This window comes from Artemia sp. Qi Xiang Cuo, chromosome 18 (assembly GCF_049724085.1).
Source record: "Artemia sp. Qi Xiang Cuo chromosome 18, ASM4972408v1, whole genome shotgun sequence".
NCBI classification, from domain to species: domain Eukaryota; kingdom Metazoa; phylum Arthropoda; class Branchiopoda; order Anostraca; family Artemiidae; genus Artemia; species Artemia sp. Qi Xiang Cuo.
The window spans coordinates 133,999-159,131 of record NC_142811.1 but is presented as its reverse complement, the minus strand read 5'-3'; the positions used below and the strand labels follow the sequence as shown (position 1 = coordinate 159,131).

The 25,133-nt window shown below is 36.8% G+C and overlaps 1 protein-coding gene across 7 annotated transcripts in view; it reads right to left on the bottom strand.

The window, feature by feature from the left end:
- The window catches only part of LOC148941093 (high affinity copper uptake protein 1-like), a 109,936-nt gene that overhangs the window by 21,522 nt on the left and 63,281 nt on the right, over positions 1–25,133 (bottom strand). For 2 of the 7 annotated variants that reach the window (XM_089104519.1, XM_089104525.1), the window contains exon 1: positions 15,975–16,109. The exons of 2 other annotated variants lie outside the window; for them this stretch is intronic. The gene's annotated coding sequence lies outside the window, so the exon portion shown is untranslated. 3 more of the 7 variants (XM_089104523.1, XM_089104520.1, XM_089104524.1) reach the window with 3 other exon arrangements.

Here is a 25,133-nt window from a genome sequence, read left to right as displayed (position 1 = left end):
AAGTGGCACTCCATTAAAAATTCTGAGATAGCCAATCAATTTAAAGGTACCAAAAAACTATATACTGGGCTTTCCAGTTATGGAGGAAATTATGGAACAGTTATGGAACAAACAATTGAAACAATTTTAACATGGAAATTTAGCAAAAGTAATCTCTCGTTTTCTCTTTGCACCAACTCTCTAAATTAAACAAAGTGAAAAGATTGGTCCTATCCGTTTAAAAATCCCATCTTTGTTTAACTAAACACCATATTTGGTGTCTGATTATATGTTTGAATGTGGAGTAGATTTATACCGGTTACTCAAATTGATCTTTAAAAATTTGCTAGGATTTTACTGGAACATTAACTTTCATCAATAGAGAAAATCTTTATAAAGTTTTAAAGTTAAGTCGAATTATATAGTCCAAGTTGCGCTCAAATTAAGGTCATAATAGTTCAAGCCTTCCTTATTCTTTGTTTGAAGCCCTCTTAGACTACTGAGATGATTGGGCTCCCAGAGAAATACTGCAGATAATAACAGGAGTACGCCAAGAAAGGGCATTAGCCCCATAACTCTTCAAAGTCATCATACACCACCTTATGACAAATCTATTTCTCATTTCAGATTCGGTTTCAGATTTCAGATTTCTCATTCTCATTTCTCATTTCATCATACACCACATTATGACAAATCTATTTCTCATTTCAGATTCGGGCTCAAGTTTGCGGATCCTTTCGTCTATTACGCTGACTTTTACTGACAAATTGGTGATTCTGACGGACTCCATCAACGATATGAAGCAGCAAAAGCTGGACTTTAAGTAAACCAAATCATGGCCATCCCCCCCCCCCCCCGCTGCTGGAGACTCTTCAGTCAACCTGGACAACACCACTAGTATTGGAGTTGAATCGTTACCTATGGCGAAAACCAAACAACAGCCGTAAAACAGAACTGCAGATTTTCAACTCCCTCGTCGGCTCTGTAGTGCTTTACGGAGCTGGCAGATGGCAATCATCAGCAGCAATTCACAACTCCATAGACGTTTTCAGTGAAGAAAACCTAAGAAGGATCGAAGGTCTGAGATTGTTCGACTTCGTTAGCAAATAAAGGTTGCTCCAATAGGTGTCCCAAGTAATTAGTTATACATAAAACTTTAAGTTATTCCTCATTCACGTATATGATCAAAGATACGTAAAGAGGGGAGGGGGGGAGTTACCATTAAGATTGACCCAGAGCATACTCTTGCAAAAATTAAAATAAAGTGGCATAAAAACACCATTGTGGTGTCAAAATAATGTGGCATAAAAACATAAAAAACAAAAACAAAAGTGGCATAAAAATACCATTTTGGGGAAGTCAAAATAATTTTTTTTGCAATTCCTGACCTGGATGTATTGTTTATCCTAGGTGATTGGATTTGTGCGTGTAGTCAAGACTTGTTCAAGTGTGTATATACCTAAATTGCTATTGTAGGAAAACAGTTTTGTTGTTGTTGTTTTTTTCCTCACCGAATTATTTCTTTTCATCAATTATAGAGGTTTAAAAACGGGACAAATTGAATAGTGGTTGCAGAGTAATTCTGAGAAGGGGAAAAACTACCCCCGAGAGAAGGGTTTGAACAGTACATTCTTTTTGTATTTTCATTCAAAGAATCGAAAAGAGAAGAAATGACCAAAATGGATTTTGAAAAATATACTTTTTTCTTTTTTCGTATCCTAATTTAAGAAAATCGAACAAATCCTTCCCCCCAAACTTCGTGATTTTGCGACCCTGCTCAAGAGGGATCAAACGTATTTTCAGAGAGCGCAGTTTCCAAACCCCAAAGCAAAAAACTAGACGGTAAGTTTATCAGCCCTTGTTAATAGATTTTTTTTTTTTTTTTTTTTTTTTTTTTTTTGTCAGGCTGATATTTAACTTTGTATTGCATGCGTAGCGATCTAGTTTCTTGCCCGTGATTGTTAATTTCAAAGGAGTGATGATTTTTGGAAAATAAAATTCTTTCTTGGGGAGATTCAGAGTGATTCAGTATAATTCAACGAAAATCTTGAGAAAACAGAAACACATATTTAAACTAATGAATTTCGGTTATAAATTTAAAGGGAGGTATATTCACGAACCCTCTTCGAAAGGAGTCAGTTAACCCCCATTCAACTCCATCCCACCCCCTGAGAGTAATTGATCCCTTTACAAACACGCAATAACCCCAATTAGGGGGACGGAGGGAGTCAACAATCAACTCAACCCTGGATTTTAAAAAAATACCTTTTTTGTATTTCCATTTTTTTTAATCTAAGGAAAAAGTGGCAGTTCTAGACTGTCACCAAGCAATATGCATTCATGCTAAATTCAAGTAGATAAAATTCATTAATCTAAATCAATGAGTCAAATGTAATTACCTTAAAAACGCTTTGAATGATTTTAGACAAAGGGTAGACACCAGTGGCGCAATTTCCATCAAAATCCTAGGAAGAGGGGCAACGTTGGAGCCAATTTTCCCCAAATCAAGTGAAAATGAGAGTGAAAATAGAAAAATGAGCCATATATAGGGCAAATATATACTAAAGAAAACTGACCTATTTCTCTGGATGCTTGAATTATGCAGGCTTATCTTAGTTTTGACAAATTTTTTTTTACAGAAACAAAATTTCAGCTGGAGGGGGGGAAATGAGGTCTGGGGGTCAAATATGGTATGGAGGGGTAAATGAGGTCTGGAGGGGGCAGTTGACCCCCCTACCCCATGGCAAATTACGCCCCTGGTAGAGACCCTAAAAAGAAGTACGATTTTATTGATAATTACACCACAGATGCTTACTGTATCATCGTCAAATATTGGTATGCTGGTGTTTAAACCCATATTTACCAGTCAAAAGTTTTCACGAAGAATACTGAAAAGTCACTGATCATACAATTGGGAACCCTAATACAAGAAAAACAAAACAGATGACCGATCATTTAATGGCGTTACTAATTAAATCGTCAAATAATATGGCAGATGGAAAATCTAGCACAAAAGGATCTAATATTTTATCTCTATACAAATAGATTAATTGCATTATAATAAGCCTGAAAAAAAAATCTGAAAAATTAGACTAGATAAGATAGGGGCACAACTGTACACAACCAGAATCATTGAGGGGGAAGGGGGGGGGGGTTAAAGTATAGCGGTGAAATTATTCTGCATATTATGAAGTAAGAATTATTTTCTAACTTCAAAATGTCCAAATACTTTACCCCCCCCCCATTATGTGCAAATATATAGCGCAAATTATATATTTCCCATCTATCCTGTCACTTGTCTTTGTCTTGTCTCATGCTAAGCTGAAAGAAAGTAACAAAAAAAAACGGTTTGTTCTCGAGTTTTACACAGCGTAAACTTGAGTGAGCGGCGTATAATACACAAGTACCAAAATTCCTTCCCCCTACGGAAAATGAAAAAAAAAACTTTAATAAAATTCTCAAATTTAGAAATCCATATTTTCCACGGGGGCGTGTTTACTGGGGGGGGGGTATTTTCCATGGGATAAAAACCGAGGGGGGGGGGGGGTAAACGACAGTTACCAATGGAAGGATCTTCTCATGACAGCACAAAATCATTAACTCCAGGGGACGGGGGAATCATTTCCCCTTCCCCCCTTTTAGTGCTTAATTGAGTGGTGTGCCTGACTCATTCTCCCAACCCATTTGCGTACACGCCTGGGTTACGTGATTTCCACCATACTGAAATTAGGTGCCTGTATTTCGGAATTGTTGCTTTAAAGTGCGATGAAATGAACTTTGCAGAAGTCTATGAATATTTTTAAAAACCAATAATTAAAGTCAATTAAGCTAGTGTAACACAGAAATTGGACAGTAAAAAGAGAAACCAGCTTTCTAGGGCTATAAAGAGAGACAGATTGAGGTGGTTACGACATGTTCTGCGAATGAACGATGACAGAATTCCCTAGATCGTCCTTATTGGCAAACCATCCAGGGTCAAATGAAAAAAAGGTTGTCCACGAATAGGAGGAGAGGTGGTCGTAAGTAAAGGTTTAAAGGAAATTGGAACTTCTTGGGAGTGTGTAAAGAGGGAGGCTTTGAATAGAATGGGGTGGAGGAGGAACGTGCGCAGTTGTGTCGAGCCTTGGGCATCTTGGTAACGCAGTGAGGTGTTAGTAGTAGTAATAGTAATAAAAAGAATAATACAATTCGATTCTCCATTCACTGCTCTTTCCAAATGTAATAACAGCCATCATGGACGTAAGGAGGGGGGGCCAGCTGCCCCCCCTAGACCTTCAAATTTACATTAGATATGGCTGAAAAATCAGATGGTTTGGAAAAAGCAGTTGATAAAACTCCATCACACTATCGACTGCCCCCCCCCCCTAGACAATATGCTGCCTACGCCCATGACAGCTATGGTCACAATTACGTCAGAACTTCCCTCCCCCTATCCCCTAATGATAGATATAGTCCTGGAAAAGCCATATATACAAAAACTTGTTGATTTTGTTAGTTTACATTTTTTTGTGGCAAACCTTTGGTTTATAGAAATATCTTTGCTTTGAGAGAGCGAGGGGGGGGGGGTGAATGTGACAGAAAGTGCGTTGAATGGTTACTAGTCTTCTGCTATCTCATTTCTTTGCTAGACTAAAATTTTACCGTCAGTGGCAGAACCAGAATTTGGGATGATCGAGCAACAAGGTTCAATAAAAACTAATTGCATACGCATATTCCATTTATTATGGACTACAACAATAAGGATGGTTGGGACAGAGTATATTCTACCCCTCCCCTCATTTTTAGTCCTCTTGGAGTACCTTTAAAAACCCATTTCCATCTCCTTTAAAGCAAATCCTACATTTGGAAACCCACGTTCTTTAATGTTAAATTTGGAACTTGTGGCCTTAAGAAACAGTGTCAGGCATGTAAACATAGGGGGTGTAAGGGGCTGAGACCAACAGTTGGCTCCTTTGTTGTTATTTCTGTTTTGCAGACTTTTATCTAATTTTCGAATGTCTACTTTTTCAGTTTTTGACAAATTTCACTCTTCCCATAGAAATAAAAAGCGAGGCTATATGCCTCCATGGGCGAGTAGATGCAATTTCCCAGTTTTATATTCATATTTTTCCTGGGAGAGGGGGCTGTAAATAGGATATATCTTGGGATTATCAATATCAGCGGCGGGAATAGCATCCAGTTTCGGAAAGTGTCTAGCTCACTTTAGAGGGGAAGGGGATGGCAAATTGATAAGTCTTTTTAGAATCATTATAAAAACTTATTTTACGGTTATTTATGTAATAGCTCATACTTAAGGAAGTGTGGGAACTCGAAGAAGCCCCCGGCCACACGTACGGATAAAATTATTTTGTTAACAAATAAGACATTACAAATATAGGTAGAATTTACCCTTATATACAGGTAATCTACGTATTTTACCAACAAATGATAATAAGCAGCGACTACGAGCAACCACCTACGAACTAATAATTTAATCCTTTTCTACTAAAAATAAATATATAGTCACCTTCAAATAAAGACCCCTTATCTCAAGATTAAAACCGCAAACCAAGTTCTAATTGCAATGCATTTCACATGAAAATCTCGACTGAAAACGTGAGACAGGAACTGGAGCACTCTTATCTTTACTCCAATTCCATGAAACAGGTACACTTCGTAAAGAATGACAGGAAAAGAAAGTGAGTCTGAACCCTACCTCCTAGGATCATTTGAACCCTTTTGAAACTTTTCTTGCGGCAAAACAGAAACAAACTGCATTTAAGTACCAAGCAAAGAGCATGGGCAACTTAAAAACACTGTATATAAATAACATACAGTAAGATCACACCTCAGTGATTTTTGGCTGCTACATTCTTGGCGCGTACAAACAGCTCCTCTCAATTAATCTGCCATCAGCGGTCCGGTGTATATTACCCTGGACAAGGCCGTACCCACTATGGGGGTTTGACCCCCCCCCCACCCTAAATGTTTGTTTGACTCGTAAAAACGTAACAAAAACGGATATAAACAAATTTTGAATATATATATATATATATATATATATATATATATATATATATATATATTGGAATAAATTAATTTAAATTAGATTCTTTAAAATTTAGTGTTACAAAGGTGAAACCAAGTTTCGCGTTCAAGAGATATCTGACTTGTCTACCCGTGAAAAAATCAAATTTCGCTTATGTTTATGCTTGTTTCAGTGTTCCCGGACCCACTTGCATCTCGGTCTGGCTTTGTATAATGGTTGAGATAGGGATTACTCCTACTGTATTATATTTATATTCAGTGCTTATAAACCTGGGTTCCCATCGATGCGATTTCATGCAAAAACCAGCCGTTTTTGCGTGAACCTACACATTTTCTCGTTTATTTTTTTTGTTGCACGTTTATGCGTCACAACAGTTCAACAGCTACGTTGAAATATTTTTACTGGACCGTTTTTAGAACCTTGAATTGCAAGTAACTGAGAAACTAATCACGTTTATCAGAAGTTTTCCATTAATACTTGACAAAAAAAAATATGAGGATCATGTCCTTTTAATCCAAGATTTTAATCCTTAGCGCGTGAGGGAATACTTTCAGGGAAACAAACATACAAGATAAGAATTATATTTTTGCTACTTGTGAATTATACGGAACACACTCAAGTATTTCACTCTCTAAGATCTGACAAAAACCGGTTTGACTTTCGCAATCGGTTATCATTTGGTTATTTTGAGTGAGAAAAACTACGACGTAGTTATATTTTTGATAAAATATTAATATATAGAGGTGGTTAGGGGTTAGGTTAGGTATTCAATATAATGTGTTCTGCGCGGCCTGCTTTCCATGCGCGGCCCGCAGTTTCTATAATTTTGTTTCTAAAATATTATATTAGCCTATCATCATATTTTGGCATATTTCATTAGGATTAACGTAACTTAACTTCTTGGGCGTGTTCCATATAATTAACAAGTACCATATGTTTAACTAAGTACAGCTAGTCTAGGCTTATACAGGTCAGCCTGTATAAGCCTAGAATAGAAATTTTTATTATTATTATTATTATTTTTTTTTTTATATTTGTTACCCATGTTGGGATAGCCTTCCATGCCCCACTTGTCCAGCGTTTGTTTTCTTTACGTTTGTTATGTTTTTTGTTTTTTTCTTTAACCAGTTTTTTTTTCTTTCTCTCTTTTGTTATGATGAGGAAATGTTTTTTTGTTTTGTTTTGTTTTGTTTTTTTATTATTATTATTAATACCCAATTTTACGAGCTTTGCTCTCTGTTGGGGGTATATGTTTTTTTGTTATGTTGATTTATTCAAATAAAATTTTTCTTCTAAAAAAAAAAAAAAAAAAAAAAAAAAAAAAAAAAAAAAAAAAAAAAAGCCCTTTGAATATTGTTCTTGGCTTCTAGAACTTGATTTAACCTATTCCTATGTATTTGCTGTTTAAATATCTCATTTTATTTTTATGAGATAAAAATATTATGTTTAATGTTTTTTTTGGGCAAAACAACAAAAACAACCACTCTCACCAAAAACCATACTAGTTCCCTTTCAAGTAGAAAAAGATACCAGAGAGAAAAAACAATATCTCGTCGTTACTCCGGCAACATAGAACAAAGAGCGGCAGGAAAAGAAGGGAAATTTGATCCCTACCGCGTAAGAGATTTTAACTCTTGAAACTTTATAACCTGCAAAATAGAAATAACTGAATCAGGATAGAGTACGCATATTCTTATACTTTACTGATGTGTCTTATTCTTTACTACTTTTATTCTTTACTATCAGGCTCTATGCCAGATATTTTTATAATTTGTATGTAATGTATGTATGATAGAAATTAAAGAAATCATAAATTATCAGCTTTACAGAATAATTTGCACAAAATCCTAAACTTACACTTTATAGAAAAATAAGCTCACCTTTTCAAACCTGACTATTCTATAAGAGCACTTTGAAAATAGATACTAAAATGGAAATCTTTTTTTTTATTTCACCCATTTTTTCAGTCGTCTTTCTTGAAGTTTGCCTCCCCTAGTCTACTGACATACCCTCCCCCCTCCAAAAAATGTATTTTAAAACTCATAAGAAGAGTTATCATATATAACGCGAAAGCATAATTTTGATCAAAGTTCTTTTAGAATATTAAAGATTCTAATCTATTCTCTCCTTTTTCTTAAAAGGGAGGAAGGGGGATCTTTAAAAATATTATACAGAGGAGGCAATACCCTCTATTCCTCATCCCGATTTACAGGTACAATTACAAATGTAGTTTTCCATTACGACTTTTTTATGCCAATAAGAGCTTACTTGTCTATCTTTGCCTACTAACAATTCCCTACAACACCAATCTGCCTGAGCCAAATACAGCTCCGGAAGCTACACTTCCACCCCAATCTGTTCAAAGCTTTACTCTTTACTCCCTCTCATTAAGTTCCAATTTTCTTTACATCATTTCTTATGAAAGTTCTTAAGTCGAACTGGCCAGCCATGACAAAAAACAACAAAGAACGAAAAAACTTAATGAAAAACAACAAACAAGACTGTGGCTAGTGGAGAGAAAAGATGAAACGACGCAGACATTTTGCCTGTATGTAAACTAGGCCTCTTCAGCACAGAAGAAACAAAGATAAAAACTAAAATAAACTGAAAACGAACAAAACCACCACAAATATTAATAAAATACAATTGTCACAACTGATCCACATAGGGAAAAGGAGTTATTAGAGTTAGTTCGATGAAAACACCAAAGCAACTGAGAGTACAAACAAACGTATGAAAATGGAAATGAAGTTAATTATTCTGTTGTGAAATAATCCTATTATTAGCTATTATTAAAGCAATCCTTTTTGGTCTAATAGGTAATCTCGTTCCCTGGGGATTTTGTAAAATCTTAATTCCCTTATTAACTATTGGTTCATTTTTCAAAAGAATATTATAAATTGGGTCAATATTTAAATTTCCCGTATCTCTATTTATTCAAAGATTAGCAAACATATGTTTTTTTGTTTCTATATTCTCCCTCCTCCACTGAGAAAAACTTCGATCATTAGAAATAGCCGTAGCCTCATCAAATTGTACAAAATGTTCAGGATGAAAGAAAATATGTTCCGTCAAAGTCGAAATAAAAGTTTCAGGATTCAGGCTTGCTGAATCGTAGAGTTTTTTTTTCTATTAAGTTGCAATGCTCAATAAGAGCATCAAGATTAATAGGTAGTTTCCTTAATTCTGGGAAGGATTTAGCCCAGGGAAATTTAGTAAGTGGGGTGTATAAGATTCCGTGTCCTTGTGGGAAGTTTTATATTGGTAGAACTCACCAACAATTTTTGGAAAGATTTATTGAGAATCACATCTCAATAGACAAAAACTTAACAATTCAGCAAGACTCCGGAAACTTCTGTTTCGGCTTTTGCAGAACATATGTTCTTTCATCCTGAAAATTTTGTACAATTTACTACTAGACCGAGATCAAACAGTTCGTGGTAACGAACTGTTTGTAAGGAGCGACCCGGCTCAATAGTAACCGAAACTCTAAAAAACGGAATTTTGATACCAATAGATACATCAGAAGAATTAGATTTTTATGCTGATTTCACATATATAAGTTTCATCAAGTTTTGTCATACCCATCAAAAGTTACGCGATTCAGAAAAAATTTGCCTTATTTTCGAAAAAAGGGGGAAACAACCCCTAAAAGGTCATAGAACCTTAATGAAAATCACACCATCAGATTCAGCGTATCAGAGAACCCTACTATAGAGGTTTCAAGCTCCTATCTGCAAAAAAGTGGAATTTTGTATTTTTTGCCAGAAAAAAGCTCACGCATACGTGTTTATTTTTTTTATTTTATTTTTTTCCAGGGGTGATAGTATCCATCCATTAGTCCTAGAACATCGTAAGAGGGCTCATTCGAACGAAAATTAAAAGTTCTAGTGCCCTTTTTAAGTGACCAAAAAAATTGGAGGGCAACTTGGCCCCCTCAAACGCTCATTTTTTTCGCGAATTAACCCAATCAAAATTTTGAGATAGCCATTTTGACGAAAGTATAATTAATATGTCTGTGAGGATGACTTAGTCCCCCAAAGTTCCCAGGAGAAGGGCTGTAAGTTATAAGCTTTGCCCATTGTTTAAATATAGTATTGGTTATAGGGACGTATACAGGCATTTTCAGGGAGAATTTTTTTCTAGTGGGGGGTCGGGTTCAGAGTAGGGGTTACGGGGGAGGATCTTTCCATGGAGTATATTTCCTTGGGGGAAGAGACATTTCTATGAAGGGGCGCCAGATTTCCCAGCATTATTTAAAAAAATTGATCAGAAATTAAATAAAAAAAAATTTTTTTCGTCTGACAGTGAGGAGCACCATTAAAACTGAAAAAGAAAAAGAATTATTATATTTATTAAGGGGTTCTCCCCCTAGTCAATACTTCGCTCTTTACGCTAAAGTTTTTTTAAGTACTTTTCAAAAGAGCTATCTATTCTAATTAACCGGCCTCTGTGATTCAGGGGTTTGTGATTCGAAGAGAATTTGAACTTTAGCGTAAAGAGCGAGGTATTGACTAGGGAGCAAACTCCCTAATATACGTAGTAAAAACATACGAATATAGAAATTCGTTACGTAAGTTAATTCGTAAATTACGTCAGAACAAAATTTCGAGAAAGCCAATTAACCAGAAAAAGGAAAATTAATACGCGAATTTCGTTTTAATTATTCATGAACGGTAAGCCAAAAGCTGCATTAATTCAAAAACGTTCAGAAATTAACAAAAAAAAAAGTTTTTTTTAACTAAAAGTAAAGAGCATCATAAAAACTTATAACGAACAGAAATTATTCCGTATATAAAAGGGCCTGTGCCTTCCTCAATGTCTCACTCTTTACGCTAAAGTTTGACTCTGTCTCGCAACTTTATTTTTTAAAACACTAAAAAACTTTAGCGTAAAGAGCGAGGCGTTGAGGAGGGGACAGCCCCTTTTGTATACAGAATAATTTACGTTCGTTTTAAGTTTTAATGTCGCTCCTTACATTCAGTTCAAAAATCTTGTTTTTTTTTAGTTAACTTACTTACTAGACCAAAAAGAACTGCTTCAACAATACCTAACATTAGGATTATTTCACAACAGAATAATTAACTTCATTTCCATCTTTATACTTTTTTTACTCAGTTGCTTTGGTTATCTCATCGAAGTAACTCTATTAGCTTCTGTAACATACGTGGGTCGGTTACGACAATTTATTTTATTATTATTGGTGGTGGTTTTATTTGTTTTTAGTTTATTTTAGTTTTTTTATCTGTGCTGAAGACGCCTCGTTTACATACAGGCGAAATATCCGCGTCGGTTTAGTTTTTCATGTTTTCTCTCTACTGGCCACAGTCTCGTTTGTTGTTTTTCATTGATTTTTGTCTCGCTTTGTTGTTTTTTATCGTTTCTCATGACGTCTCCCAACTCAAATCGAAGACGAAATTCTTTCCACCTGACCCCAAATGTATAGCCAAAAAGCACAATCTTTGGCAATCTCGACTAAATCATAATCCTGAATATAAAAAAACTCCCTACCAAAGTTTGATATAAAAGACCTATTTGTTAATTAAAGGAAGCACAGTCGAAAAGTTTGCTGAATGTAAGATCTGAGAAAACCGGTTTCATAGCCACAAAGACAAATGACGGGTGACAGAATGGATAGGACTTGTATAATGTGGGCTATATATTTGCACATTAGGGAGAGGGGGTGGTTTAGGAGCGCTGTCAAAATACTTTATCCAACCCCCTAATGAGCAAGCATATATATCCCAAATTATATTATTATATAAAATAAAGGTTATATGAAGGTTATATTTCATTAGGATTAACCTAACTTCACCCCTTGGGTGTGTTTTGTTTAGTTAAAAAATACCAAAATACCTTGAATAAAAATGAAAATATGTTGTTCTAAAGATGCGCCTTTTAAAAAGAATACAACTTTGTTAAGAAAGAAAAGAAAAGTCTGGGACGGTATGACAGTTGTCCTTGAATTGTTATAAGACGTCCATAATCGCCCCACGCTTTCATTTAAGCATAAGAAGTGTTTTTTATATAGCAAGAAATCCTTTTTTGGCGTTTCTAGTACGTTACATTTTGAAATAAAGTCTTCTTTTTAAATCTGTGCAAATGCTTTCATTGTTTTAGTAAAAGACTGAAACCCCTCTCACAGGGCTAGGAGATACTGCGAGTTTGGTCAGTTTTGATCAAGATTACACCCTTTTTGAAGGTATTTCTCTCCTTTCCCAAAAATGAAGCCTTTTTTTTGCGCCAATAATTGTTGAGGGGTAAATTCAAGCTTAATAATTGTCAAACACTATAAATTAGCTTAAAACGCAGATTATCTTAACTACACATTGTTTTCAACTCCCATCGATTGGACTTCGCGTTTACTACGGACGGTTACCAATCTTTGCTCATTTCTCATTAATAATAACAGTTTAAAATAAATTATATATTAACAATAATGAAACAGTAGCTTCCATATCGAGGAATCACCCACTATCCACCACCCTTTTTATACCTTAGAGTACCAAACTACTACACGTGACTTGGCGGCAGCCACGTAGCACAATTCCATCGCATGCTGGTTGCGTCTCCATGGTGTGTATCATTTTTGAAACTGAGTGACCCCTCTTCTAAATAAAGGCCATGTATGAAGTTACACCGCAATCTCTAGTGGAGACGAAAGGAAGTAACTACATCCTTTTCTATCTTTACTCTATTTATTTGAGCTGGTAGCTTACTCCAAGAAACTTAATAAAATACAAGAGGCCAGATTCTCGCTAGTTTTAGCTAATTAGTTCATTCATTCATTCTAAAAATTAGCATGATTCCAGTTCTTTGGCATTATCTTATCACGAAATTTCCAGAATCAGGCTTCTGTCTTTTTTAACTCAATAGCCTACTCGCTGTAAAATAGATGAACCAGGTAGGCTACATAATTTTCATCGAAATTAGTTTACGGGTCATTTAACCCAACCTCAATAATCTGAACTATTCCTGAAGATTTTTATGGGCAATTATAAATGGAAAGAAGTTTTGCTGAAGGTATTGATGTGTCAACCTCCCCAGCCCTCTTCAGTAAAAGGGAAACTGCACTCGCTAATAGCAGACAAAAGAGCACCATCATTACAAAACAAAAAAGATCTTGGAAGTCCTAGTTGTGACGGCCTAGAAATGAGCGACATTTCCTCCATGGTAAGTATAAATCTAGTTGGAGGTTTGGAAACAAATATACATAGAGAACGATTTTTCCTTTATCGCTGATTCAAAAATTTTACCAATGAGAAAAAGAGAAATCGCCGTCCTATACCTCCATGTTCAAAATTGTGACTTTAATCTCATTGGTCTATTTTTGGAAGTCAATCGTCACGTGCTTTAAGGCAATCACATTGTCTGCTAAGCATATGTCGAAAGGAAATCCAAGTAACCCTGTTTTTTTTTTTTTTTTTTTTTTTGTTTTGTCAAATGTTGAGCCAGTAAAAAGAACGATAAATATGATTGGCTCTTTTGTATGAAATTTCTTGGTGCAGCAGTGAGTTGTTTGAAATAGTAGCAGTAAAAGAGTACGAGTCACTTACAAGAGTGGGGATTGGCGCAAGAATCGAGAAAAAACCCTCAACCCCATCTGGCTTTTGGTGACATTTGGCATTTCCAGGGTAACAATAAGAATAATTAATTTAATTGGTGCAGATGGTAAAATTACTGTTTTAATAAGCGTTTGATCTAAATTCCTGGCAGAAAAACGATTACAAAACTCGAAAAAAAGGTCAAGTGTTGCCAAACTCTAGATGGCGTTGATGGCTTTTTTTGCCGACACTAGCGCCATTTTTCACTCTTATAAGTTATCCATATTCTTTGGAATTAGTAGTAGTATAAATCTACCATCACGAGCAGAGAGGCAAGGATTGGCAACCTAGGATGTATGGAAGACACATCCTATAACCCGAGTAAATAACAAAAATGTTAAAATATACCCCACATAGACATATTGGGCCAAAGAATAATCAAATCAAGCTTTGGAAGACATTGATGACTTCCACTCCACCACCCCTAGTTTAGCCGTCTCCATCTATGCAGTACCAAGTAGAAAAGTCGGTAAATGAAGTTCAAATACAAGTATAGGAAACAGTTGAATGTACATCCTATTCTGAACTAAGTTATATATTAAAACAGCTCTTACTTATGACATTCAGAAAATTTATATCTATTATATTTTCAGGGTCAATTTAACTATACCCCAGCCCACCTTCTAATGCGCGGTTATATCATTAGGCTGTATCCAATTTTGCTTATTTTGTTGGTTTTCAATACTTTTTGTACTCCTTTGTTATCAACAGCTGGTTCACAATGTCAATATGATACAGCATCCACTCATTACAGGGGATGAGAAGGGGGTGTGAGTGCCCATAAGGGGGGGGGGGGCAAGGGGCACCCGCCCCCTGGCTGAATGATGCTGCCTTATTTTTATATTTTTTGTTCTGAGATTTATATTATATAGCATTAAAATTGCCAATTAGACGAGGTTTACCCTTCCCCCTAGAATTCAGCTTATGGGAGCCCATGGAAGGGGGGACGGGAAGGTGTGGAGATACAGCTAAACTAGAAGCGCCAGAGAATATCCTGTAAATAGAAGTTTTTTGACATAATGAAGATACAGTTTTGTCATTATACTTTTACTGTGTACTTCATAATAGGGTATTTTTGGTGCAAGATTCTTTTTGTGGCCTAGCTTCAATAAAAATAAACAGTGGTGCCATTTGGTTCCCAATTCGACACCTTTCCAAACATATTATTCGCTACTCATATAATTAATTCCCAGCCCTCTCCATAGGCGTAGGGAGGGGGAGGCAGGGGGGGCAGCTGCCCCCTCAGACCTGAAATTTACATTAGATATGGCTGAAAAAGCAGATGGTTGGAAACGTAGTTGATAAAAGTTAGACGGTTGAAAAAACTGGAAATAAACAGAAATTTACTCAAACAAATTTATTCAATTCAAACAAGAAGCAATCATCCATAATGTCTTGGAAAGATTTAGCTGTATTCCAAGAAGATTAATGCTGATGCATATTGATGATTTATAATTTTTGGTGATTACTTATTAAAAAGGATTTCATAAGTATGATAGAACTTGCTGGCAATGTAAGGTTTTGTGAACTGCCAATATAACTTCAGCCCCCCCCCCGCCCTTCATCACAGAAGTGGCTGCCCCCCTCCCCTAGGCAAGAAGCTACGTACGCCCATGCCGACATAACTTCATCTCCCCCTCCATCACACTATCGAATGCCCCCCCCCTAGACAATATGCTGCCTACGCCCATGGCCCTCTCTCCTATGAATGGATACCGTCCTAGGCTACATACAAACATTCCTGATTTTATTGGACTTTTTTTCAAACTTATATTATTCGGTATAAATTCCCCCACCACAAAGCCGAGTTCTTGAATAAAATTGACATTACTATTAGAAAAAAAAATTAAAAATTAACTTGTTTATAGAAATAAATGGTACTTGTGCACTATCTGGTACCCACCGCTATAACTCTATCAAGGAAACCAGACAGGAAACCTGCCAAACGGGTATTTGTAATAGAGAAATGGAATGCAAAGCGTGGTTTTCATTGCGTTTAGAATATTTAAACTGTTGTTTTTTGGGGTTTCGGTGGGGAAAAAGTACCCAAGTTAGGTTACGTATTTAAAATATACTACTCTTTACCCCCACCCCTAATGTGCAAATATATAGCCCAAATTGGCTTCTAAACTATTATATATTCATCCTATATTTTTTTTATTAGCATTAACCAAACTTGACTTCTTTTGTGGGTACCATATTATGCACAAGTACCAAATAGATAAATGAAAATCTCAAAAAAGGAATTTTACTCCAAAATTAACCAGGACAGGACCTGCAGTCAACTGTCACCCAAATTGTATAACGCAAGCTCGTTACAAGTTTAACTTACATAAAACCATTTAAAATCCAGAAAGACTCACGTATTTTAAAATTTGACTGACTGACTATCAGGATCACTTTTACTTTTACTTGAAGGCTAAACACAGCGACAAATCAGCTAAATAAAATTCTTCTTTCTTAATTGCATCCTTTTAAACCCAATCGCCTTCTGATAAGACAGTACAGAGTTCAAAAGAGGGTTCTAGTCTAAAATAAGAGACTTGCTTAAACTACACGTAGCTAAGTAGTTTCTTAGGTTGAAGAAGTGGATGATTACTAGCGCGATTTGCGTAAAAAACGTATGTCAGTTACGGTACATTCACTTAAAGCAGAGGGCCCCTTCCCCAGAAGACCAAAACTATTTAAAAAGTGCGAATTTTGTCATGGCTGTTTATCAGGACAAAAAAATGCTCTTGTTCAAACATTAGCCCCTGCACTGAGGGCCGGATCGACTAGGTACGGGTCCCGATTCGAATTTTATATATATATATATATATATATATATATATATATATATATATATATATATATATATATATATATATATATATATATATATATATATATATATATATATATATATAAATGTATATATATATAACCTTTAGCATAGCTATTTGTGTCTCACGATATTTCTTCCAAGAGATCTGTTGGGTTACGACTGATCTAATAAATTATAAGATGTGAAGGGTGTTCTTTAACATCTCCATTGGGGTATAAAAACCATGTGGCCATATGAGTATGGATCAAAATCACCTTCAGGGGTCTATGATGGGTGTGCCGTCAAATTCATTTTGTGATAAATTTCTCCAGCTATTTTGAAGCTGATAACATTACGACCATTTTTTGTTCGACGATCGCTTACGTTGAATGAAGCTAAAGCATAATATGAGTTCCAGTTTCGTATTTGTTAGTGGAACTCTTTACAGAGCAAGTGATGTCCTATAACAGGCCAAAAACAATTCTTTGAAAATTATTGGTGCAGGAATGTAATTCGACAAAGCACGCAGCAGCCCCCAAGTGAATCCTCTTTGTTGGCTACTTCTCCTGTGGGATAATGGAGGACTACACAGTGAATACATAAAGGGTTGAAGGGTTCCACTGACTTGTAAATAAAACTCGCGCAGTTTACAGCATCTTCGTAGGTTTTTACTGGGTTTTATGCCCCAAATTGTTGGCATCGAAGATTGTGATGGTGCTGTTCTTCTAACATAGATTTTTTTCGGTATTTGTGTACAAAATGGTACGCACTTGAGAAATGAAGTTAGGCCAATCCTAATGAAATATACGAAAATATAGTGAAAATATAAAACCTTTGAAACAAATTTGGCGAATAAAAGATCTTAAGCCGAACTGGCCAGCCATGACAAAAACAATAGAAAAAACCCTACAATTAAGCAAGCCTCCAGAAACTTTTGTTTCAGCTTTAGCAGAACATATTTGGTTTCAACTAGATCATTTTGCAAAATTTGATAAGGCCTTAGCTATTTCTGGGTATACACAATGGGCGAGAGAAGCCATTGAAATTAAAAAACATATGCTTGCTAACCTTTCAATAAATAGGGACACAGGTAGTTTAAATATTGACCCAATTTATGATAATCTTCTAAAGAGTGAATCAACAGTCAATAAGGGAGTTACGATTATGAATAATCACCAGGGGACTGTTTTACCTGCTAGACCAAAACGAATTGCTTCAATTTTAGCCAATAAAAGGATTATTTAGCAACAGAATAGTTAAAGTAATTTCATTTTTTTTATTTTTCCGCAGTTGCTCTGGTTTTCTCACTGAAGTAACTCCATATTAGCATCTTTTGTTTTGGTGGTGGTTTTATTTGTTTTTTAGTTTTAACTTGTTTTTTTTTTGTTTTTTTTTATCTTGTTCTTCTTCTGTCTTTCGTGCTGAAGACGCCTTGTTTGTGATACAGGCGATATAACCGCATTGTTTTGCATTTGTCTTTTCTTTTCTCTCCACTGGCCGCAGTCTCGTTTGCTTTTTTTTTTTATTGAGATTTTTCTCTTTGTTGGTTTTTAAACAAATTTGGGCTATATTTTTGCACATTAGTGGTGGGGGGGGGGAGTAAAATATAGCGGGTCTGCATGAAAAATATATTAGCTACAATTGTTCTGCATATTTAGAAATAAGAATTGTTTTCTAACTTCACGCTGACCAAATACTTTACATCCACCCCCTGTAGGAGCAAATATATAGCCCAAATTATGTAAGTCCAATGCATTCTGTCACCCGTCACTTGTTTCCCACTGAGTGTAAGCTAATTGTCTCTTAATACAGACAGATAAAACCGGTTCAATCTCGAGTGTGTACTATTATTTACGCAAGTGCCTTTTTTTCTTCTGCACTTTCGTTTTTGACTCATTCTGATTCTCGATGTCCTTTCACAGTTCTTTGTTCTTCACTGTCATTTTTGAAACTCTTGATACTTGCTTTGGCATGTCTGCTAACCCTACAATTCTTTGTTCTTCACTTTCATCTTTGACAGACTTCTGATTCCTGCTGTTGCTTGTAATTCAGGCTGCTGATTATCTTCTAACTGCATAGTTCTTTGTTCTCCCGGTCGTATATCTTCTAACCACAGATTTCTCTGTTCCTTATTTTCATTCGTTCGGATCCTTATTGTCACATGTCTTGTAACCACATATTTTTTTTGTTCTTCACTTTCGTTTTTGAGTCGTTGTGATTCTCGCTACCGCTTATCTTTTGTCTGTATATTTCTGCATTCTTCAATTTCGTTTTTGACGGGTTCTAATTGTCACCAATATTTAAAATACATATCTCTTTGATCTTTATTTTCGTTTATCATTGCTTCAGACATTTTATCAGTCCATTTTGCCTTAGTTGCTTGGATTGCTTTTGTCACTTTTGACGGTCTAGGTTGTTCATTATCGCCCGTCGTACATATACATTTCTCAGGTCGTTCTTCTGATCTTGTCTCATTTGATGGTCCATTTTGTTCATTTTGAGCTTAAGCTTTTGTCCTCTTTTGTTCTTTTTGTGTTCATTTTGTGCCAAGTTTGAATTATGTTTGTGTCCCCTAGCCTAGATATTATGAAACAGATGAAAATGCCTTTTGAAATTTACATCACCGAATATGGGCTCATGAATTTGCACATTTCTAAATTTTTGTTCTGCAAATGCTTCTAAAAAGTTTTTAAAATATATTTTCCTTGTGTCTTCACTTGCAGCCAACATGATTCCTAAACTATTTAGTCTATCCTGATTTATTGTTGATACAACATAGTTTTTTTTTGTACTTATGCATTATACGGTATCCACGAAAGAAGTCAAATTTGGTTAATGCTAATAAAATAAAATAGGATGAATATAAAATAGTTTAGAAACAAATTTGGGCTATATATTTGCACATTAGGGGGGGGGGTAAAGCATAGCATATATTAAATACGTAACCTAACCTAACGTAGGTACCTTCCCCCCTATACCCCTCAAAACGAAAGTTTAAATATTGTAAACGCAATGACAACCACGCTTTGCATTCCATTTCTCTATTGCAAATACCCGTTTGGCGGGTTTCGTATCTGGTTTCCTTGATACAGTAGAAGTGACGCCATAAGGCTTCAAACGCGCCCATACGGAAAATAACATAGGGATATTAGCATAGGGAAGATTTTGACGGAGTCCTCTGACGTCACACCCTCGCACCTGTCCCCAGCTGGCAAGATTCCCATTTTTGGCAAGAGTTCAATGTCCTTGGCAAGAGTTCAATGTCCTTTTCGGTTAGGTCATGTTTTTTCTATGACACATCCCTTTGTTTTTCTACGGCAACCCTCTGACGTCATGTGACACACCCTCGCGCCTGTACAATGCAGTCAGCTGTTTCTACCAAAGCCCTGTTTCTAGGCAAGATTCCCATCCTTGGCAAGATTCAACACATAAATAATCAGAGTGTGGTCTGGATAATACGGAATAATATGGGGAGCTCCTCGCGCTCTGTTTCTAGGTGAAATTCCCAGGTATTTTAATTTCCTGGAATGTGGTCGGGATAATACACAAGTTCAATTAACAGAGGGAGCTCTTAACCCCTCGCAACTGCAAAGTGCAGTCACCTGTTCTATTAAAGGGAAAACACTTGGCAAGACTCCATGACACATCCTTTTGGACTCCAATGGTGTCATACGACTTACCCCGTTTCAAACGGACAGGTCTAATAAGCTTGACGCAATTTTATGTAACCCTGCGTCAGGGACTCATGGGGGAATCCCCGCTTATAACGTAACGACAGCTTACATCTTACATAATTATTATGCAACACTGTCATGTGGTACTTTTTTCGCCCGAAACCTCCAAAGCGTTTTTTCTTCTTTATTAACTTATTGGCGGCATACACTTTATGTAAGGTCAACGCATCTTACGCATGGACGGTGCATCCATCACTGCCAGATAATACCATTTTGATATTTTTCACCCAAAATCCTCAAGACATTTTCTTTTTTTGGCGTTTCATTTTTCGCTCGAAACACCCTTCATATTTTTTTTCTATAGTTCTTGACCCTGCCAGGACTCGAAAGGTCATTCCCTTCCAATGGCTTTGTTCGTTAACTGGAGGGACTAAACTGCTACTCACAGTATTTTGTATCTGGAACCATATTCTAAAATTAACCTATTGTGTGACAGCTAAGATTCCCCATTTCTGGAAAACACTAGAATGATGTATTATTGTCCCAAGCTGATACGCTCTGGGGGGCATTTACTCTCAAGATATTAATAAAGGGAAATGCGTGTCTTACTCGTGCTAAAGACTATATCTTAAATACACAAAAATTGTAAATAAAAGGTTTTATTATTTCAAACAAATTGACAAGCAATAAAACATAGAAAAAACAGCTAAAAAAAATACAACGAAAAATAAAAGGTGAAAAAGCCATGTCATAATATACGCAAAAAGAACCGTGTATTATAGAAAATCGGCGCTCCTAGCATGCAACCCCGGAGAGCAGGGGAGGGGGAATGATATTAGACATGGATTTAAAGTGTTTTAAGAGCTTTTAAGGAAAATACCCTTTTTCATTGAACTAAATTTATGAATATTTCACAATATCCAAATAATAGGTTCTACCTCCCGCCTAGCATTCATTTTGAAAGGGTGCCTTGATAATAGACATAAATTTTAGGCATTATTGTGCCTTATAAATAATAAATTACAAACAATAGCTTGCGTAATTTAAGAAAAGACGAGGGGAGAGGACTCCAGGAGAGGAGGGGGCGTCTGTGGGGGAAGGGAGGCCCGTTTTTCGGTCACCAGCTCAATACTGCATTTTTATTCATATATTTTTTTTCGTTACACAAAGCGGTAATTTTCAAATGTTTATTTTTTAAATATTTTCTTATTTATTGTTCGCAAGCCACCGTCCGCTACAGGTATAGGTACCGGTCCCGCTCGCTGGCCGCCACGTAGAAAGTGCCCCCCCCCACCGCAAACGGTTTGTCTCAGCCCTGACGCAACCACAGGGAGCCAACACAAGGAATCCAGCCATCCCACACGCAGTGGGGGAGTTTAATCAATGTCTACACATTCCAGGGACGGAATCCAGACTCCGGCTAGGCGATAAAGGAGGTTGAAAAATGGTCCCGCTCGAGATAATTTCAAAAGCAGTAATAATAGGGAAATTATCATTGGGTTTCCACGGCAGCCCTCTAACGTCACAGCATCCCTGTTTCTAGCGGTCAGCTGGCAAGATTCCCTCCCAGGCAAGATTCTCGCCCTGGCAAGATTCTTCGCTCTGGCAACATCCCCGAGATAATTTAAAAAGTAGTAATAATAGGGAAATTATAATATAATTTCTTGGACACGCCCCCCCCCCTCTAACGTCAGAGCATCCATGGCAAGATTCCCACCCCTGGCAGGCTTCCCGGGATTCCAGGCGTTCTATTATTTCTTCTATATTGACAGGATTCCTTTTGACAGGATGACAGGAGCCATTTTTTTATACATTGTTTCTCAGGAAGATCCCATGGATTTCAGTGACCAGGACTAATATAAATGACACCAGTGCATATTACAAGCTAGACTAAAAGGACCCCTTGGGGGAATCCCTCGGGCACGGTACACACACGCCAGTGCTGCGTAATAACGGCGGTGCATATCTTAAGCAAAGATACCTAATGAGAGAGGATTGAAAGTCATCTTGCGAGAAGAGTAGATACCCAAAACCGTTAAAAAGTATATTTATAGCCGAGAGCGGAATGGCGCTGCCACACTATTTTCAAACCGGCACCAGCCCTCAACAAGACACCAACCCTCATCCCCTAGGACATTTTCAATCTTCTCACTCTGAAATTAAGCTAAAGAACCCCCTTAAACACTTTATTTTTTAAAACAGAGAAGCATAATCAAATAAGTAGAACAACAGGGAAATTTTTATACAAGACAGTGGAACGCAACTTTAAATGAATATTTCGACCCTATATCCAAGGGCAGTCCTCAGCAAAACAGACGAAGAGAATAAAAACAATATAAAAGAAAACCTTTCAGTTTTAATGATTGAATTTTAATGTAAGTTTCTTTTATATTGTTTTTATTCTCTTCGTCTGTTTTGCTGAGGACGGCCCTTGGATATAGGGGCTAAATATTCATTTAAAGTTGCGTTCCACTGTCTTGTATAAAAATTTCCTTGTTGTTCTACTTATTTGTTTATGATGGAAAGGCAGTGTGGTCTTCGTCGCTATTTGAAACAGAGAAGCCCCCTTTCTTTACTAGTGTTTGATACTGTAAGCAATTCACGCACCAATACCACATTACAACACCCCTCTGTCATCGCCCCATCTCCCCCAAACAACTTTTCAGACATTTCTTGTCTAAAGTTTTACTTCAAGTCATTCATTCGGGTTTTTGTAAACAATTCGCACTACAGTACCAGGCTATAACTACTCTCTAGCAGCCCTCTGTTATCCCACCATCTCCCCCAAGCCCTTTTCAGACATCTCTTGCTAAAAATTTTACTTCGAGTCATTCATTTGGGTTTTTACAAGCAATTCACGCCACAGTACCACACTATAACTACTCTCTAGCAGCCCTCTGTCATCGCCCCCCCCCCAAAAAAAAAGACCTTTCAGACATTTCTTGTTAAAAATTTACTTCATGTCGTTCATTCGAGGTTTCGCAAGCAATTCACGCCACAGTTTCACACTATAACTACTCTCTAGCAGCCCTCTGTCATCGCCCCCCCCCCCAAAAAAAACCTTTCAGACATTTCTTGTTAAAAATTTTACTTCGACTCATTCATTCGAGTTTTCGCAAGCAATTCACACCACTATACCACGATATAACTACTCTCTAGCACTCCTCTGTCATCGCGCCATCTCCCCCAAAACAATTTTCAGACATTTCTTGTTTAAAGTTTTACTTCAACTCACTAATTCGGGGTTTGTATATAAGTACCTTACGATTTTTCTTGGAATATACTACCTTTCTTGGCTCTAAGTGAGAAACGATTGTGTCTTATCGCTACGAAATATTAAAGCCCAGAAAGGCAGTGTACTCCAAGAAAAATTGTGAGGTACTTATTTACATGGCAGAGTCAACCCTAGAACTCCGGACCAAGTCATAGAAATCAAGAGCATACCATCGAAATTGTGATCAAAGTGTAGAAATCATGGTCAACTTCTATGCAAACATTAACAAAACAATGAAACCCTGAGAATTTCATAAAAAACAAGAGGAAACTATAAAAATCACGGGTAACCCTACAAATCAAGACCACCGTAGAAATCAAGGGCAAAGTGTAGAAATTTCGGTTAACTTGTAAAATCATTACCGAGACAATAAGAGTTCTATAAGTGCTATAAGTCCTCTGTGGCATGAATTGATTGTGAAAACCGTGGTGTATGGCTAGAAGTACAAATATTAACGAGAAATGTCTTAAAAGTTTTATTTCAATAATTAGATAATGGTAGAGGGGTGTCATTGAGCTGCTAGAAAGTAGTAACAGCGTGGTACTGTGCCGTGAATTGCTTGCAAAAACGCGAATTAATGAGTTGAAGTAAAACTTTAAACAAGAAAGGCCTGAAAATTGTTTTGGGGGAGATGGGGCGATGACAAGGGGTGCTAGTGAGTAGTTATAGTGTGATACAATGGCATGAATTGCTTGCGAAAACTCGAATGAATGAGTTTAAGTAACATTTTTAACAAGAAATGTCTGAAAGGTGTTCGGGGGGATGGGGCGATGACAGAGGGCTACTAGAGAGCAGTTATAGTGTGATACTGTGGCGTGAGTTGCTTGCGAAAACTCGAATGAATGACTTGAAGTAAAATTTTTAACAAGAATTGTCTGAAAGGTTTTTTTGGGAGGGAATGGGGCGATGACAGAGGGCTTTTAGAGAGTAGTTACAATGTGTTACTGTGGCGTGAATTTCTTGCGAAAACCCGAATGAATGACTTGAATTAAACTTTTAACAGGAAATGTCTGAAGTGTTTTGTCAAGATAGGGATAATGGAAGAGGGGTATCATTGGGATGCTAGAAAGTAGTTACAGCGTGGTATTGTAGCGTGAATTGCTGGCAAAAACCCGAATGAATGGGTTGAAGTAAAACTTTAAACAAGAAATGTCTTAAAATTGTTTTGGGGGAAATGGGGGCGATGACAGAGGGGTGCTAGAGAGTTGTTGTAGTGTGGTACAGTTGCGTGAATCGCTTGCGAAAACTCGAATGAATGACTTGAAGTAAAAATTTTTAACAAGGTATGTCTGAAAGGTGTTTTTTTCGGAGGGGGGGGGGGATGGGGCGATGAAAGAGGGCTGCTAGAGAGTAGTTATAGTGTGGTACTGTGGCGTGAATTTCTTGCAAAACCCAAATGAATGAGTTGAAGTAAAACTTTGAACACCAAGTGTCTGAAAATTGTTTTGGGGGAGATGGGCGATGACAGAGGGGGCAAATTTAGTGTGGTACTACGGCGCAAATTGTTTACGAAAACCCGAATGAATGACTTGAAGTAAAACTTTAAACAAGAAATGTCTGAAAAGTTTTTTGGGGGAGATGGGGCGATGACAGAGGGGTGTTGTAGTGTGGTACTGTGGCATGAATTGCTTAGAGTATCAAACACTAGTAAAGAAAAGGGGAGGGGGCTTCTCTTTTTTCAAAAATATAGTGCTTAATGGGATTCTTTAACTTATTTTCAGAGTGAGAAGATTGAAAATATCCTAGGGGTGAGGGTTGGTGTCATGTGGAG